Source organism: Otolemur garnettii, unplaced genomic scaffold, assembly GCF_000181295.1.
Source record: "Otolemur garnettii isolate 467f Iridium unplaced genomic scaffold, OtoGar3 scaffold00019, whole genome shotgun sequence".
Taxonomy (NCBI): Eukaryota; Metazoa; Chordata; class Mammalia; order Primates; family Galagidae; genus Otolemur; species Otolemur garnettii.
In genome coordinates this window covers 26,227,965-26,246,347 of record NW_003852414.1, presented here as the reverse complement: position 1 = coordinate 26,246,347, position 18,383 = coordinate 26,227,965, and positions in this window count along the sequence as shown.

The following is an 18,383-nucleotide window of genomic DNA, read 5'->3' as shown; positions in this document are numbered from 1 at the left end:
CTTGACCGCAGCCTCCAGAGAAATTTGTTTCTTTACTTGGAGAAAAAAAATTCTGCCATCTGAGCCCTCACTAAGGGTATTTTGTTATGAAGTTCAAGCTGAGTAACAAACAGCTGTCTCAAGTATCTGTTCACAGTCCTAGCCTCCCACGTTGCTGTGGAAGGGGTGGCCTGTGGCCAGCTTGTCCGCCATGAGAAATGGATGTCCTGGGCTGGGAGTGAAACCAAGGCCCTGGACGTCAGCCTTAGTCATCCTGAAAGGTAAGCTGAGGGTCATGGCAGGAACTCAGTGAGACTCGAGGCTCAGGAGTAATCACAGCATTACCAGATACTGAATGTTTGGACCGGAAACGCTGTTTTAAATGGACATATATACACAAGCATGTGAAATGTGTTAGCTATTCTCCCACCGTGAATGGAACTTAGAGCGCCCTTTTCACTGTGGTGTGGCAAGAATGGAGAACATGTGAGATTTCACCTGGCTGAACGCTGCCTCATCAGCTGCTACAGTTTCATGGACGCTCGCAGGAGACGGGAGACTCCTGTGTCCGAGATGAAAAGACGCCTTATTACAGTAACATCATCTTATTTCCTAAGTTGGATGCAGTTTTCTTAACCACTTACATACGTAAAAGTTCTGGGGAAGGATTTCAGGACCCATTGTAGACTTAAACCACCCTCAAGGGAGACCTGATTTTCTTTCCTATTGTCACAAATGGGGGGCCACTGACCAGTGAGAGTCTGACCCTCATCCAGGACGCCAGCAGGTCAGATAAATGGGTTCTTCGGTTGATCAGCCTTATGCAGTTTAAGCAAGCAAGAAACTATTTTTCCAATCAAAGAACAAAATACCAGATTAATAAGCACAGGACTCCCACATACAGCTTTATTCGTGCTCTCTCTGAACAACAGAATGTAATTTTGTTATGTGAAATATGTTTAATGGCCCCCATCCTACAGTGAGAGAAAAAACACCCATCATTTAACCAAGAAGTAATTTTGAGACGTAAGAGACGGAAAGCCAATTTGCAATGTTTTCTTTTTCTTTTTTTCTTCTTTGGTCTTTCCTATATAATGGATAACTTTTTAATTATACTTTCTTTTTATTCATTTAATATTTTTAAATTCAGATTAATCTGAAGATACCAGTGATTAGATTACATTGTTTGTGTTTCCAAGGTCAAGTTCAAGGTGTAGTTGAGGCAGCCGAGCCCTCATCCTGGGGGTGTGCTGCATCCCTCACATGTGTCCATCAGGTGAGCTCTGCCCAGTCCCCTCCCTTCTCCCCTTTCCTCTTTCCTTTTTCCTCCTTGCAGAGCTCTCTTCTACTGGAAGTGGCTTACCCAGGCACGGGTCCCCAGATGGATGTTCATTTGAGAGCACCCTGCAGCCCTAACACTCTCTCCTGGTCTTCCCATATCACCGTGAGCTTACAAATTGATTTTACATAAGAGAGGGTAGAAGAGGAGGGTAAAACTGTAGCTGAAAAACAAAGGGTGATGAGTAAGGTGAATGCTGATAAAAATTGGGCAAGTTTAGGAAAGTACGACAGACAGGGCACAGCTCAGCAGGGAGGCCGTGCAGCCCTAGGGAGTAGGACAGAGACAGGCTCTCCAAAGAGGAGAAACCACCACTCTGAGCCAGGAAGGAAAACGGGCAGACCAGCTACTCTTCCCACTTGCACCAGAAGGTCAGTTCACACAGAGACAGGGCTCCCTTTCTCCTAGGGAAAACATTTAGGGGAATTCTTCACGTGGAAACCAGGAATGGGAGGAACACATTCTCCTGTAGCAGGAACATGCGTATCCGTGTAGGTACTGTGTCACGTGGCAGCTGAGGGAAGCAGGGATCAGTGACCCAAGATCTGGGAGCATGATGACCCATGATCCAACCCCAGGGAAAGTGGCTTCTGCTTCCCTGTTTACTATGGGTGTGAAACTCAACCAGAGGCTGCACATGCCTTGGGGACAAGGTAAGGGAAGAGCCGGCTGTGGCCACTCCCCTCTGAGCAAGACACTGGTTCGCCTCTGAAGACTCTGGGTATCCACATCCCTCCACCACAGCATTACGGAAAGGATTTTCAGGCGCAGTGGAGATGTAGGAAATGAGGCCTCCAGAAGCTAAAAAGGGCAAGGAGATGGATCTCCCTGCAGGTGCAGAGGGTGCAGCCCTGGCAGTGGGGGCCCTGCGGACTCCAGCCCCCAGGACTGTGAGATAATATATTTGTGTTGCTTTAAGCCAGCAAGGTTTGTGTTAATTTGTTAGAGAAGCCACAGGAAATGCATTCAGTGTCCCCAAAATAAAATAGTAAGACTGCCCTACAGGTAGCATTGAATACCAGTAGTGAAAAAGGAATCAGCTAATAAATAATTTTGCTAAAACATAAAAACTGTAGACTGTGAAACCTATTTCTTACACAGAAACTAGTCCCTATTGTTTAATTTTTAAAGCATGTCATACCATTATCAGAAAAAAAATTAGGATATATATGTATATATGTATGTGTGTTTATAAGAGATCCATATTCTTTCACTTACACTTTTCACTTTTGGAATTTGTTCCTTTGATTTACACTTATGGTGCAAAATTTTACCAATGCTGGAACATTCTCTGCAGCGTGTTTTAGTGAGAATAAAATATTGAACACCACCTAAATGACTCCCCGAAAGTGACTGGTTAAAGACTATTGTGGTGACTTTATACAGTAAGAATGTGGCAGTGCTTTTGTACCCATAGAAATTATTTATAAGGTAGATGGTGAGACAGGAAAGAAACAGAAGCGTCTGTATCTAGCCACGTGCACCTGTGTGTGGAGAATGATCAGCCCTCACAGGACTGGTCGCCCCACAGTGGAATTGCAAAAGTAGCCAAAATATGAAAGTTATTTTATTTTTATTTTACACTGTTGAATTTTATTGCATGAATACTTACTTATTTTTTTAAGTATATTGATCAATAAGAACAATTTGAAAAAAGAAAACAAAAAAAAGAGAGAAAACACTCTCTCTTCAGGCCAAATCAATCATACTCATGAGCTGAGTTCAGTCCCTAAGCCACCAGCTCACAGATTTGATTTTTTTCCCCTAAGCTTCAAGATGTTTGTTTAAAAAATAGGCAACAATTTGGTGTTTACTTGACAGTGTTATTTATTAATCAAATAATAAACAATGTATCATGTAAAATGTAAAGAATTCTGTATTTGTAAAAGTGACAATGTTGCTTCTGTGATAGCAACAAAGTAACGCTGCCCCAGGGTCGATTACAAACACACACGCACAATACACATGTCACCTATTGAAATGGAAAGTAAATAATCTCCCTGCTTGATATGAACACAACAAATTGAGAGTCTCAGGAGTAGTTCTGTGCGGTCTTTGCTGTTGAACTATCAGACATGAATCAGATAAGGTTTAGTACAAGAGAAATCAAGAAGGAACCAAGAAATTAAAACAAAATTTAAATTATTGTGGGCAAATATATATATATATATAAAGACTAGACAGTGTCTAGAAAATACGTCCAGTGTTATTCTGTCCAATGTTATTCTACCTTAGATTCTAAAGACATAATTAAGAATTTAAAGCAGCAAATTGTATAAACGTCTCATCCTGTTCCTGCAGTGACCTGCCATTCTGTCCCTAATGGACGACGGGGCACTATTCTTCACAGCAAATGGCACAGTCACTGGGATGGAAAGGAATACAAGACAGACTCTGCGAGCTGATACTCCTTGGAGCAGTAACATTTTTCCATGTGGAAATATATACAGAAGATTTACATCCCAGGATAATAAAAGAGGGGGAAAAGACAAAGAATGTTTAAAAAGCACTTTTAGGAAGGTTTAACATGTGCCTTGTTTGGGGTTTCATTGATTTCTGTTCTTTAAAACAAGGCTTCTTCATTTTCAAATATGACAGGCGCATTCCTCAGCTGCACCAAAGAACGGGACAATTTGTTGCCAACCGTGTCATCAATTCTGTTTTAATCTTCCCTGGGTACTGAAGTAAAACGTGCTGAGCTGGAGATTTCCTTTGCTGTGGCAGGAGAAAATTTACTGAGCCCTGTTGCTCCTTTTCCTGCTGGTTTCAGACCCACCTTCCCTCACGCACCCACCCCCGTGCGGTGGGGGCACAGCCTCATGTCGGGGAACCACGGCACGTCACAGTGTGTGCTCCATTGATTAACCATGAAAACAGTAATGGAACTGCCATTGATCCCTGAAACGGCTCCTCTGAGATCCTTCAGGACATCCAGGGTCACTCTCACGTCTGCCGTCTGCCGTGAGGATAAGCTTCGAGCTGTCTGGCTCCCTGCTAACTGCTGTTAGTAGCAAACTGCTGACCTTTTATCACCAGCTCAACAACTGCCCAGCAGGGCAGAGTGTATGGAAAATAGATAAAGAGGCCTCCGAATTCCATGAGTTTGCAAGACGCAATTTTTCAGTCTGGAAAATTACTCTCCTGTATGCCAGAAAGTAGGATGTGACTCCTTCTTGCCTGAAGTTCCAGAATGTAACAACAAAAGATTTGGCTACTTCTTCACTTCACCTCGAATGTCTCAAAGCACTTTCATGTTTCCATTACTTGCTTATCTCTCAAGGTTTCATAAAAGGTCATTCCTGAGAGTGAAGAAAATCATGATGAGGCCATGACTGGGAACTGTTACATGGCTGCTTCAGTGTCACTGAGGGCAGGACTAAGTCAGGTCCCTCACCACCCATGCACCCATCTACACATCCATCCATTCTCCATCCGTCCATCCTTCACCAGCCTATCCACCTTCTCATCTGTCCGTCTACCCATCCACCCATCCATCACCTCATTCATCAGCCCATTCATTTTTATTTTTTATTTTTGAGACAGAGTCTCACTATGTCACCTTGGTAGAGTGCTGTGGCATCACAGCTCACAGCAACCTCAAACTCTTGGGCTTAAGTGATTCTCTTGTCTCAGCCTCCCAAGTAGCTGGGACTACAGGTGCCCGCCACAATGCCTTGCTACCTTTTGGTTTCAGTTGTCATTGTTGTTTAGCAGGTCCAGGCCAAGCTCAAACCCACTAGCTTTAGTGTATGTGGCCAGCGCCCTACTCATTGAACTACAGGCACCAAGCCAAAGCATTCATCTCTTTATCCATCCATCCTTTCACCCATCCTCCCATCCATCATCTTGTTCATCTACCCATCCTTCATCCACCCCTTCATCTATGTATCCATCCCTCCATCCTTCCATCCATCCTTTCACCCATCCTTCCACCCATCATCTCATTCATCTACCCATCCTTCATCCACCCCTTCATCTTTTTATCCATCCATCCATCCATCCATCCTTCCTTCCACCCATCATCTCATTCATCTATTCATTTTCCATCAACCCACCCATCTTTTTATCCATCTATCCCTCCACCCACCCATCCATTCATCCATCCACCCACCTATGGATCTATCTATCCCATCCATTCCAGCAAGGTTTTTGACATTGGGTTACTGACAGTTACAATGATGTACATATATTTTTATTTTCCTATTATTTCAATCAAATTCAGAGAGTTAAACAACAACAGCAAAACTTAAGTATGGTCTAGAGAAATTCAGAAAAAAATCCTCAGCTCATCTGACACAAAGTGTGTAGGTATCACCATGTCTCTCTACCACCATGTGAAATTACTTTGTGCATTGAGAGAAGTAGAGTTTATTCCTGTTGAAATAGAAGCATGTTTGGAGAGAAGGCTTTTGGGAAGAAAGGACTGAAATTTGTTATGTTTTAAAATTAACACTCTACTATGTAAGGTCCAGGCAGAGCAGGGAAATCACAGAAATCTTGGCTCCAGGAAGGCCTGCTGCCTCCAGCCACCTGTGACAGTGACGGGAACGTGCTAACAGACCCTTCCTCACTCTGAGCAGAAGTCAACAAAACCCAGCCAGGCTGGTTGACCATTCCTGACACTGAGCGCTGGCTGGCCACGTCACCCCTAAAGGCTTTAGGGTCAGTCATTACTTGCAGAAGAACAGAGACCTTTGTGAATATTGCATCTCTACAAGGGGCTGCACCGCACCCCTGTCCTATGGCCTGGCGTCCCTTCCTCCGCTCACTCCACCTGGCAGGGGCCCCGGGGGCTGTACCGCACCCCTGTCCTCTGGCCTGGCGTCCCTTCCTCCGCTCACTCCACCTGGCAGGGGCCCCGGGGGCTGCACCGCACCCCTGTCCTCTGGCCTGGCGTCCCTTCCTCTGCTCACTCCATGTGGCAGGGGTCCCAGGCCCTTTCTTGTCTTCCCTCAGATGTGGACACTGGCCCCAGAGGCTTCCCTAGTGGGGTCACAGGTGTTGCACTAGGGAGGGTGGGTGGAGGGAGATGCATCCCCATGAGGAAGAGCACACATGTGTCACGGAGCTGCTGGCAACAGCACAGACCCCAGGAACTGACTGGACGGGGCCAGGCTAGGCTGCCAGATATACCTAAGGCCAGGGCCAGAACCCGAGCCTCACTGACCTGGGCATGGAGAAGCCTGGCCCACACGGCATCCAGGCTGAGCTGCTTATATCCTTTTGTGGGGGGGGGTGCTTGGAACCCGGTGACTCAGCCCAGGAGTTGGGTCTGGTGTGTCTACAGTTGAGGGCCCACAGAGCCTTTGTGTTCCATGAGCCAAAGGCCCCCTCACTCTCTCCTAATCGACAATCAGAAGGAATTTTCTGGTAGGTTCCCTCACTCTTTACTATTGAGGTTCAGGGCACGTTATCCTTGGCTGGGTTATTGTGGCTGTGTAAAACCTGATTTTGTGCAGGATTCTTCACAGGGGTGGGGCAGGCCTTGGATCCCTGCCATGACTGCTGGCCTTGCTCCCGGTCCCGTGGAAGGCCTGTCTCCACCTCTACCTGACACCCGAGAGACAACGTGTGGCCATTTGCTCTTCACCCACGTCAGCAGAAGCTGAACAGCTAGTTACTGGTCCTTCTGTTTGCCAAACAAAAACACCAAACTTACACTGGGGACACCAAAGTCACACGTCTACAGATGGTCGGCTACACTTACACAAAGCAACTCCACTGCAGTGCTTTCCAGTAGAAGTCCTGAAATAACTTGTTTCCAGAAAAAGAAAAGTCTTGGTGACTCATTTGGATTTTAAAATCTGAAGAATCACCATACAGGGGAAAAAAGTAAGATCCAGCAGCCACAAGTTCAAGTACTGCCTGTGAAATAAATTAACATCTCAATAAATACGAATGCATTGGGTTGGGGGAGCACTCTACAGAGAATGAAACAATCATATTTTAAATTAAGAAGCCATAGCAGATGAAATTTCATGTTGCATAATAGATTTTGTTTATTTAAAGAATTAAACTTTAGGAAAATTAAATTTCTGTGAACTTTGTTCCCAACCTGGCAAGTGCAGGAACTCACTAAAGGCTGAGACTGCTCCGTGTTCTCTGGTGGTTTCCTGCTCAAGTGGAATCTCATGGACACTGGATGTTTTTAGGCCCTCACTTTTATTTTGTAATGAAATAGTTTTACCTGAAGTTTTAAAATATGTTTGAAGGTTAACAATATCATATTGAATCCAACTATTAAATACCAAACGGTACCTGGCATATTTTTTTTTGCAAGTGTCTTAAAGTGTGACCTGTGGAAGGTGGAGTGGGAGGGAGCACAGAGGGTCATCTGCGCAGTCCCCATGCAGGGGCCTCCGCTCACTGTGAATGGGCGCCCAGGAGGGTGGGGACAGGAGGGGGGCATGGGAGGGCAGGGCACCAGAGAGGGGGCACATGGGAAGGTGGGGTCAGGAGAGTGGGGACAAGAGGGGACACAGGAGGGTGGGGACAGCAGGGCGGGCACAGCAGGGCAGGGACAGGAAGGTGGGGGTAGAGGGCAGGGACAGCAGGACGGGCACAGCAGGGCAGGGACAGGAAGGTGGGGATAGGAGGGCAGGGACAGCAGGGTGGGCACAGCAGGGTGGGCACAGGAAGGTGGGGGTAGAGGGCAGGGACAGCAGGGCGGGCACAGCAGGACAGGGACAGCAAAGCAGCGTTTTCTTCATTTCTGGAGACATGAGCTTCATGCTGCTCATCTAATTTAAATCAGTAATAATTATAAAATTTGTTTTGCGTAGAAATGATTATACTGGAATAATGCAGTGTATGCTAGGAATGAAATGGCTGAAATTTGAGCTTGGCTACCAGTGCTGAATGTTTCATCATTTAAATCAACGTATTTCTTTGCTGTCAGTGTCAGGACCACAAATAGGTATAGATGTAGGACACCCACGTCTCTAGTGCAGGGACACTCCACACACACAGAGATACGTGTTCACACAGCTGCACGCTGTCCTTACATGGAATGTTATACAGTGTTCCCAAACCCCAGCCTCTCCAGGACACCAAACCAAGCCAGAACTGTGCCTGTGGCTCTCCCCTGGGCTCTGTGGGACCTGTCCTCATCTCTGTCCAGCCTGTGCTCTCTTAAGGACAGAGGCCTCAGGAGCTGGGTCCTTGCAGCTTCCCCTGGAATGAGGTGCAAATCCAGATACCCCTGGAGAGACCCTCTGCTGTATTCAGGCTCCTCCCTTGATCCAAATACTGAATGAACCTCTCAGTGTTCTGAGCTCCTTAAACGCAAGGGGCCCTGCACTTGGAGCAGGGGCTATAGCCAAAGCCAGCAGGGCTGGGTCCCTCAGGTCCTCCCAGGGCCACTGGCTACCATGGTAGGCCACAGGAAAGAGACAAAATACCTCGTAGCCTGGGCAGACAAGTAAACAAAGTGGGAGAAAATTACTGAAGAAAATTACAAAAAGAAAACAGAAAGGAGAGTAGTGTTCACAGTTCAAACCTAGAAATATGTGCGCTGCAAAAATACCAGGTAAAAATCCTCCCAAATTGTCCCTGGTTAACAGGAAAAGCTCCCTGAAAGAGCAAGAGAATTTTCTTTAACCAGGAGTGTCAACCACCCTCCTCAGGTAGTTCTAAGAAGAATGAGGTTAAAGTAAAAATAAGAACAAGTATTTTCAAACTCCTCCCATGATCATAGGCTAAAAAGAATTTCTCCCCGTGATACTTAAAATACATACAAAAATAATAGAGTAGAAATCTGTATGTACTTTATAAGGATTATTTAATGAGGTAATTGTCTAGAAAAACCAAAATTAATTCAATAATCAATTTTGTATAATAACTTAAAGGTACTTCTTAAAAGTTACTGAGAATGCAATTTCAATTTTCATCAAACTTCAAGGCCTGTAATACCCTCCTTTTGAAAGTGCCTTCTTGGTGGCATCCATTTTAATGATTTATGTAATTTGAAGTGGTTATTTTCCATACTTCATTACTTCCCCCCAAATGATCATTGATTTAATAATTACTTGATATTTTAAAGCCTGAAGGCAGAATGTCCTTGAAAATGTTTTAAATGTCTTGTTCTAAGCAAAAATAAATTATATGAACTTAGAGAAGTCTTATTTTTTTGGCAAAGATAAAGATCATTTTATTTTATCTTAATTAAGAAGATCTGGTAATGTATCTTATTGGAGACATCAACATATAGCTTGTTAACCGGCCAGCAATGAAGGAAGGCAGTTCTCCACATAGCGTACAAATATATTTTACTAGGATGACCCAGAATTCTCTGTAGGCAGCATTTTACCCACTGTTTCCTCTTTAGCTTCCAGCTCCCCACTCCGATGCTTGATTCTTATCTATACAAAGTTAGCTGATATTTAAATTCAAAAAGTTTGATTAATTCTGGTGATTCAACTTGGCAGTGTTTTGGGCACTTACACACGTAAGTATTGTCTGTAGACAGGCTTGAGAATTTAATCGAACTGTAGTTTATTATACTACACATTTTTGCTTAAACTAAACTAAATTAAACTACACTATCTACACGTAATTTAGTAGGTGTGACAGGAGGTACGTATTTTCTACTCTGGAAAACTTAAAGCTTTAGAAGAGGTACATAAGGAACGTAGATTCCATGCCGAGCCCTGCTCGTAGTTATAGCCTAATTGGCACACATCTGGTGATCACCAAGGTCTTGTGGTTCAGAATTAGTGAAAATGCCTGGGACTTTTCTCAGGCAACGCCATTATAGAATCAATATGTTGGCTTCAGGGAAATAATATTCCTGTCTGACGTCTGCATTTCAGGATGCCTGCTTTAACAATTCATCTTATTTTCTCCTTTTTTGTCTTTTTCCTTTTGAATGTCTATGGGATGAATTTCTAATCTTATGGTAACATGAGTCAGTTTGAAAAAAAATCAGAATACGTCTTCATTTGCAGGGATTATCTGTGAATATTTGCCAAAGTGCGTACGCCACAGGAAGCTTGGCAGATTTCCAGCTTCGCACCTGTCATCGGCATACACAGAGTATCACATAGATGACTTTACTCTGCACAAGACACATAGCCAAGGTTTCTCTCCCGATGTCTTAAAATTGCAGCTCTTAGAAGTCATTGAGTTATCTTCCAAATGGATAAAAACAACCTATTGATCTGATCTTCACATATAACCATTAGTTTTTTTAAAATAATCAAACTCAGGATAGTTTATAGGAAAATATATTAATAAGAAGCAGAGAAAAATTTTACTCAAAGGTTTTACTTTGTTTCTTTGGTGAATCACTGACTGCAAAACTTGACTGTTTTCCCCAAATGACTGGAAATACAAAAGTTTTTGCCCGTCTAGTACAAATTTTGAACTAACAAACTTGTTCAAAGAGGTTTCTGTTTTGTTTTGTTTTATTAGTCACAGAACAGAGTGGGATTCACAGGCTCAGGTGAGAGTCAAAAGCTTTGGGCTCACTTCTGTGTCAGTAACAGGTTGGATGTGTTACTGCTCCCAGGACAGGTGAGGGACTCAGTACCAGGTGGGCAGGTTCCCCTGAATGTCTAAGAAGGGGACAAACGGGGCACAGGGCTGGGGGCAGGCCCCGGTCCACTGGGCTATCTGTGCTGGGGACAGGCTCCCGTCCACTGGGCTATCTGCACTGGGGGCAGGCCTCTGTCCACTGGGCTATTTGTGCTGGGGGCAGGCTCCTGTCCACTGGGCTATCTGCACAGAGGTCAGGCCCCTGTCTACTAGGCTATCTGTGCTGGGGTCAGGCTCCTGTCCACTGGGCTATCTGTGCTGGGGACAGGCCCCTGTCCACTGGGCTATCTGCACTGGGGTCAGGCTCCTGTCCACTGGGCTATCTGTGCTGGAAGCAGGCTCCTGTCCATGCGCTATCTGCACTGAGGATAGGCTCCTGTCCACTGGGCTATTTGTGCTGGGGTCAGGCCCCTGTCCACTGGGCTATCTGTACTGGGGGGCAGGCCCCCATCCACTGGGCTATCTGAGCTAGGGTCAGGACCCTATCCACTGAGCTATCTGTGACACTTTAACTCCTTTAACTGCCCTGTGGTAACGTTGTGGTCTCCTGACTCTGGACGTTTGGTTTCGCTACACACCCTAACTTTCAAATCCACCTTCATCCATACTCTCGTGTTCAAACCTTGATCCTGAGAGCATGTGCTGACTGGTCTACCTTTCAAACGTGGCCTGGCTGTGTTTCAATATGTCCAAATAAACAAATACAAACCTTTGACTGCAGAAACAGAATTACGCTGCAAAGAAGAAGCTGAAGGAAGGTGGGAGCCCTTCCTCACTCCCAGCCGGTCTATTCTGTCTGTGGAATGGTCACAGTGGGGCACCATCTACCCAGATCTACAGGAGAAGTTAATCAGGAATGAATTACCTTTTAGAGAGAATGATGTAAAAACATATGCATATTGGCGGTGCCTGTGGCTCAAAGGAGTAGGGTGCCGGCCCCATATGCCAGAGGTGGCAGGTTCAAACCCAGCCCTGGCCAAAATAAATAAAAATTAAAAAATAATGCCTTAAAACAAAAAAAAGAGGGCGATGTCTGTGGCTCAAAAGGATAGGGTGCTAGCCCCATATGCCAGAGGTGGGGGGTTCAACCCAGCCCAGGCCAAAAAAAAAAAATAATATATACATATATATATATATATGCATATTAATCTTCCATTCCTCCTTCTATCCAATAATACAGATATTCTCTGGGAATACATTCTTTTAAGGAATTATAAATATTCTGCTTATAACACAAATTAAAATCATTTCACACAGTAGATGAGAATAATATAATTTTGAATATTGAATTACTACAAAACATCAAAAGTAAAAAAATAATTTATTCTCCTCACCTTTCTCAAGGAAGAATTTATAAAAATATTCAAAGTTATTCTTTTATAATAATAAATACTTTTAACCTTTCTTTAAAAAGAAATCAACAGTTTCCTAGATATTGTTGCAAGAATATAATAAAAATTTCATTGCATAAAACAAACACGAGATTATCAGAGGGCTAAAACCTTATTAAATATGGGAGCATGAGAGTTACAAAGTAACTTTAATAAAGCATTTTGATTCTTTGCATTTTGAATCAAAGTTAATCATAGTACCTAATAGGTGCTTTTTTTAGTCTTTCCCACTTCACACTGTCCTTTTGCACCATTTCCTAATAATTATTATTTATGATCACATCCAGGGTAAGGTACGTTTGTACACATACGTATGCAAACAAATACACATTTGGCATAAGGGACGTGTAGAGGCACGGACCCATTTTCTGCCATAGCTTCATTTATTCCTCACTTACTATACCTTTTAATTTGTATTTGGCACTTATATAATACTGGGTAGGATCAAAAACTTTTTTAAACTTTCTGTTTTCCTTTTGTATTTCCGTTTGCTACAGATTCCCACGTGCACAGTCCCGCCAGGCATATGAGAATGTCCACACTGGCCTCAGAACTGGGTGGAGCTGGACCCAGCACCTGCTGCCGTCCACCCTCCCTCCACACAGGTGGGGGACAGCATGTCCTGGGGGCTCTTCCTTACTATTCCACCCTTAGGACACAATCCTTTCAACTTTGAGTGTTTTCCCTGATAAAAGCAAAACAAATGAAAACAGCACGTAACTAAAGCCGGTGTAAGCATAGGCAGATTCTAACAGGGAAAGTGACGGCTGGGGACAGGAGAGACAGCATTTCATTGGCAAGAAATAAAACCATGTGTGTAAATAATCACTCTCCTCTGTGTCCCGTTTTACCTCTCGCCTTCCTGTTGCTGGAGTTCAGTGGGTGCCTTCTGTGGGAGTTATGAGGAAGTTTCAATATTTAAGTCATTTTAACATATTCTCAGTGAAGTCACTGTGTCACCAGACTGCCAAATAATTAGGAAGCAGGGTGCAGAGGGAAAAGGCCCTTGATGGGACCCCAGGAACCTAGGTTAGCACGAACTCCCCGTCACTCAGTTCAGAATGCTGAAAAGGTCGGCAGCAAGTTTCAGAAGCACGGAAGACATTTGTGTGCTCAGAATTCCCTTCATAGAAAGTTCTCTCAACTCCGAATCAGTGACGTTTGTGAAGACAGATGTGCGAATCTGTGCGGCGGGATGAGGTTGTGGCCCTGAGCGACAGGTGTGGGCTGACCTGTCATCATGCTAGCTCCAAGGAAAAACAACAAATCTTTCCCACCTCTGACCCAAGCACTGACTTTCAAAAAGTAGCTCAAATAAGGAAAGTTCAGGTCCAAGGTCTTTGATTTGCCACATTGCAAGTGGGTGGAGAATTAACAGAGAAGAGTAAACATATACTAGTTCCGGGAAAACCCTCTTTCCTGTCTGATTCTTCTGCCTGAAACTGGCTGAAAAGTCAAATCCCTGGGCTCACCCCGTGTGGGAAAGGAGAGGCACTGATAAGGTCCGCAGGTGAGGGGAGAGGGCTGGGGCTGGGGCTACACATGGGAGCCCGTCCCCTGGAGCAATGTTGTGTCCCTCACCAGGGCGTGCACATGTGTGGGCATGTATGTATTCGTGTGAGTGTGCAGGTAAGTGTGCATGGGAGTCCATGTCGCATGTGTTTGTGTGTCCACACACAGGGGAGATATTTGTGTGCAGGCATGTGTGTGTGCTCATGTGTGTGTCCACATGCATGTTCCTGTGTGTGCCTGCACGTCTGTGCCGTGTGTGTGCCCGTCTGTGCCTGCCCACCTGGGTGTGTCTGTGCTGTCAGCAGCTCTGGGAGCAGGTTGAGAAGCTCTAAGGTCTCTGCCCATAAGCATGAGCGCTCATCTGCACCCATCACATGTTTTCTACCTATAATAGCAGGGCTGAGAATCTGACGTGGAGACATAGAGAGAGAACGGAAAGAAGCTGACTTAAATGTTTCCCTCAAAGCATTTTAATTTTCCTTGTTTTTCCAAGTGCTCCTCCATTAATAGAAGATATTTTTTATAATCAAACGACAAGGAGGATTATTTTGTGCTGTGAGGCACAGGCCAGTCCTAGGAGAAGCCGTGGGTTGTGGGTTCCGGTCGTGAGTCATGGCAGGGCTCGGTGGCATTCCGGGAAATGATGGTTTTAAATGTTGAGGGTCAGGCCAGAGCCACGTTGCCCGAGTTTGACGGGCATCAAGGTCGAGGGAGACATTTGGATGCGACTGACTCTGTTTTTAGTTGAAAATGATCTATTCTGTCCTACGTTTTAAACGATCAGTTTCCTCATTTAAATGACTTGCTAGAAACAAGTCTTTTAATGAAAACCTCATTCTCCTTTTTCATAACTTCTGACTTGAGTGAGTTCAGCTCTGTGCTCGGAAAGATATTAATTTTAAAGAGAGAAAAAAGATAGGACATAATGAGCTGTGAAAGGACTGCACGTCTGGAAAAAATCACGCTGGAGAGATGTGGCACAGGGCCGGCTCTGTGGCTGGCACGTGGGTGTTGTCTTTGCAATAACTTCGACATAATTTCTTTACCGTGCACATTTCTCGTGTGAGATGCAGGACAGCACCCCTCATGCTGGGATGTCTGCAAACACACGTGTCATCTGTGGAGTCTCTCCGTGCCCCATTTGTACAGTAAACATGGAAGTGGGGATGACTGTGTTTGAATATCAGGATCAAGTGAGTTTCTGTCACAAATACACATTAACCACTGGACTGGTAATGGTATTAATAACATTGTTACTGCATTGGACATCAGGAAAACAGGGGCAATGTAACCTATCAAATAAACAGGGAAATTAATACACTACAGTGTTACCTAAAATACATTTGTAATTCCCATTAAGAGACATATACTGTGTAATTATACAGAAGATATTATTTGTAAACTCTGGACAGATACATTGAAGAGAGTGTGCCTTCTCTGGGCAACCCTGACTTTGTAACAGAGAGAGGCTGCAACATGCCGGGGTGCTGTGAGGACAGAACGGAACTGGCTTCCTCAGGGACCTCAGTAAGAAGGAATCAGCCTGTATTTTGGTAAACCAGGGAAAAAAATACTGCCAATGAGAGTGTCACGGCCAGGTAGTGGCCCTTAGCAGCTGGGTGCTGGGCAGAGGAATCATAGCCTGTATTTTGATAAACCAAGGAAAAAAATACTGCCAATGAGAGTGTCACGGCCAGGTGGTGGCCCTTAGCAGCTGGGTGCTGGGCAGGGGTTGTTAACTTCAGGGTACAAGGCAGGAGGGCACTGATGCTCAGAGAGTTCTGAGGCTGGTGAATTGAACGTGGCATTCCCAGCACGAAAAAGTCAGGCAGCTGGCACAGCACCAATGGGTCAGAACTGGGAGAAGAAATGGAGTGAACGGTGGGCAGGAAAGAGGGCAGTCCCCCAGGGGAGTCCGACTGCTCAGTGGTTTCCTGGGAGGAGGCAGTTCTGAGACCTGCAACCCCTGGAGAGGGCAGCAGACGTCACATGGGCCCTGCAGAGAGATGCAGGGCGCTGCCACCACACCAGACTGGATTGTTAGTGCCAGAACTAATGACTACCGCGCTTGGTACATGGCATCCAGCTGCCGGTGGGGTGAGAATTCTGGTTTCCATTTCTCTAAAAGGCTCAGAAACAACACAGCACAGCCAAGTGGGGTGTGGAGTAACAGTTCAGGTCTGGCTTGTGGTTGTGGCAACATGCTTGGTTTCTTTCATAATATTGTTCAAAGGGATCGAGGCCCCCTGCATGTCAGCCCACTGTGCCCACTGTGCCCACGCCATCCATAGAGCAGATAGGAGCCCAGGGGGCTGCAGACACCTGGGAGCCCCTGATGGGATAGGTGAGCTATGGAGAGTGACACCTCAGCCCTGCACTCACCCAGGGGACACCCCTTTAGCCAGGATTCTACAGGGCCAGCAGCCAGGGGCACAGGGAATGCCCTGTCATTGCATGATGCCCCTCTCACATGCAGAAAGAAGCCTGGCATCTGGCTGTTCTCTGGGTTCTGGAAGGTCCACACCTGGGAACTTAGTTCACACCACACACTGGGCTACTGCAAAGCCATTGTCACCTCTGAGTGGAGCCTAGAGTGGGGACAGGCTCTGAGCAGGTGCAGGCTGTGGGGAAGCTGCCCTCCCTCCTGGCACACATGACCTCAGCAGACCCAGGGCATCCAGGCTGGGAAGACACATCCTGTGGGCTCGCAGCATTGCTGAGCAGCAGGACCACTATGCCATCCCTGGAGTCCTGGAGCAAAGCCACGTCACAGATATCAGAGAATCACACAGCTCTGTGAAGAGTGCCTGGGTTGTGAACACCTCTGGGAGGGACAGAGCAGAGGGAGCCACGGGAGCTGGGGTGCAGTGTGCCCGCAGCTCACCCTCCTGGATAGATGTGTCTGGACTCCATTCAGAGTGAGAGACACACTTAGGTCGTGCAGATGCCAGGCCACCTGCCAGGTCGCGTCCTGGCTGCTCTTCTGCTGCTCACACCTGGAGCCTGGAGGGGTTCCTTGAAAGCCCGTGAGGAAGATAACTGTGACCCTGGCTCAGGCCTCTGTGTCCTCCTATTTCTCTGACATTGAACATCATCATGTTCTGGTCTATGTTCCCTGATTGCTTTATTTGAGGACTGCCATCTACCTTATTTCCCAAAGTGTGCAAATGCCAAACATCACGAGTGTGACAGGCACGTACTGGGGCCTGAAAGAGACGCACCCAGGAACAGGAGCCTTCTCTGCCTGCTTGATTTTTTAAAACAAATCTATCTCTCCAAATAGGTGCTAAGAAAATTATCACCAGTACCTGAAATTCTTCTTGGAAGAGATAGTCATCCAGGTAACCGCTGTCAAGATGACAAGAGCAGGGGGACTCACGTGAGGAGTGTCCCATGGAGACCCCCTGTCACTTGGAAATGATCTTCAGCTGGCCTCCAGCACTATCACGGCTAATGAAAAAACAAACATGAAAGGCAAGTTCGGAATCATCGAGAGAATATTTAAATATGAAAAAACATCCCTGGCTGTTTTGACAGCTATTCTTTTCAAAATGTCAGCAAACATCACTGCTCAGAACACCAGTTTCTAGTCACCCTTTGGGGTGGAGGGAGAGATGATGGCAAATTAAGCTGAGGGCAGAAGAGAAAGAGAGAGAAATTCTCCAGCTCTCTCTGCATCCGCGTGATTAAAAAGAAAACATATCTCCACATTGTCAAAAGAATTGCAGACAAAAGTTTCTGTGACTCTAGCCAAGGTGAGCTCACATTTTTTTCAGGTTTTCCCCAGCAACATCTTGGAACGATGAAGGCCCGGGACCCATTCACAGGGAGGCTCAGGTGATTCAGCCACTCAGTTATGCCTCAGTCAGAGGCACCACAGCAGAGACGGCCTCAGGGAAGGGCGGCGTCCAGGCCTGCAGTCAGAGCATCGAACCCCGTGTCCAGTGCAGCTCCATGCGGAAAACCACTGCTCTGTGTGGGGTCAGGGCTTGGGCGGTATCTGAACTACTGTGAGCTGCTCCAGGACCACAGCTGCCCCTATGGATCTTAGCACATGCCCAGACCAGAAGCAAGGGCTGCCAGCACATTTCTGTCTGCTCTGACCCAGGAGAAGTGTTTTCCAGGGACCCTGTCCACGTCCCCGTGCCCCTTCCTAATGACGTCTGGCACCTGAAACCCAGGCACTGGCCAGCAACTGGCTTCAAAAGCCAGCTCTGAGGCTCTCCAGACTCAATGTTTCCACTAAAACAGAAATTATAATTCCTGATTTAGAACAAGCTGATACAAAGACTACTCCTGGAAAATGTTTTGGCTATTCTAGGACCTGGCCCTGGGGGGCGTGGGTCTCAGGGGAACAAGAGAGAACTGAAGAGCTGCTGCCTAGCGTCAGGGCACCCTCCCTAGCCCTATTTGGTTTGTGAAATGTGAGATTCCACCGTGAGGTCTGGGGCACTTCCAGCTGGTAGGAGGAAGACTTTAGGACTGATTAATTATTTAATCTTGCTTCAAATTACTTTACCAAATTATCCTCTGACAGCAGGTCAGAGGTGAAAGAAAAATGAGAACACAAGGAAACTGGACCCAAGGAGGAGAAGAGGAGGCTGGGCAGGGAGACCAAGGAGGAGAAG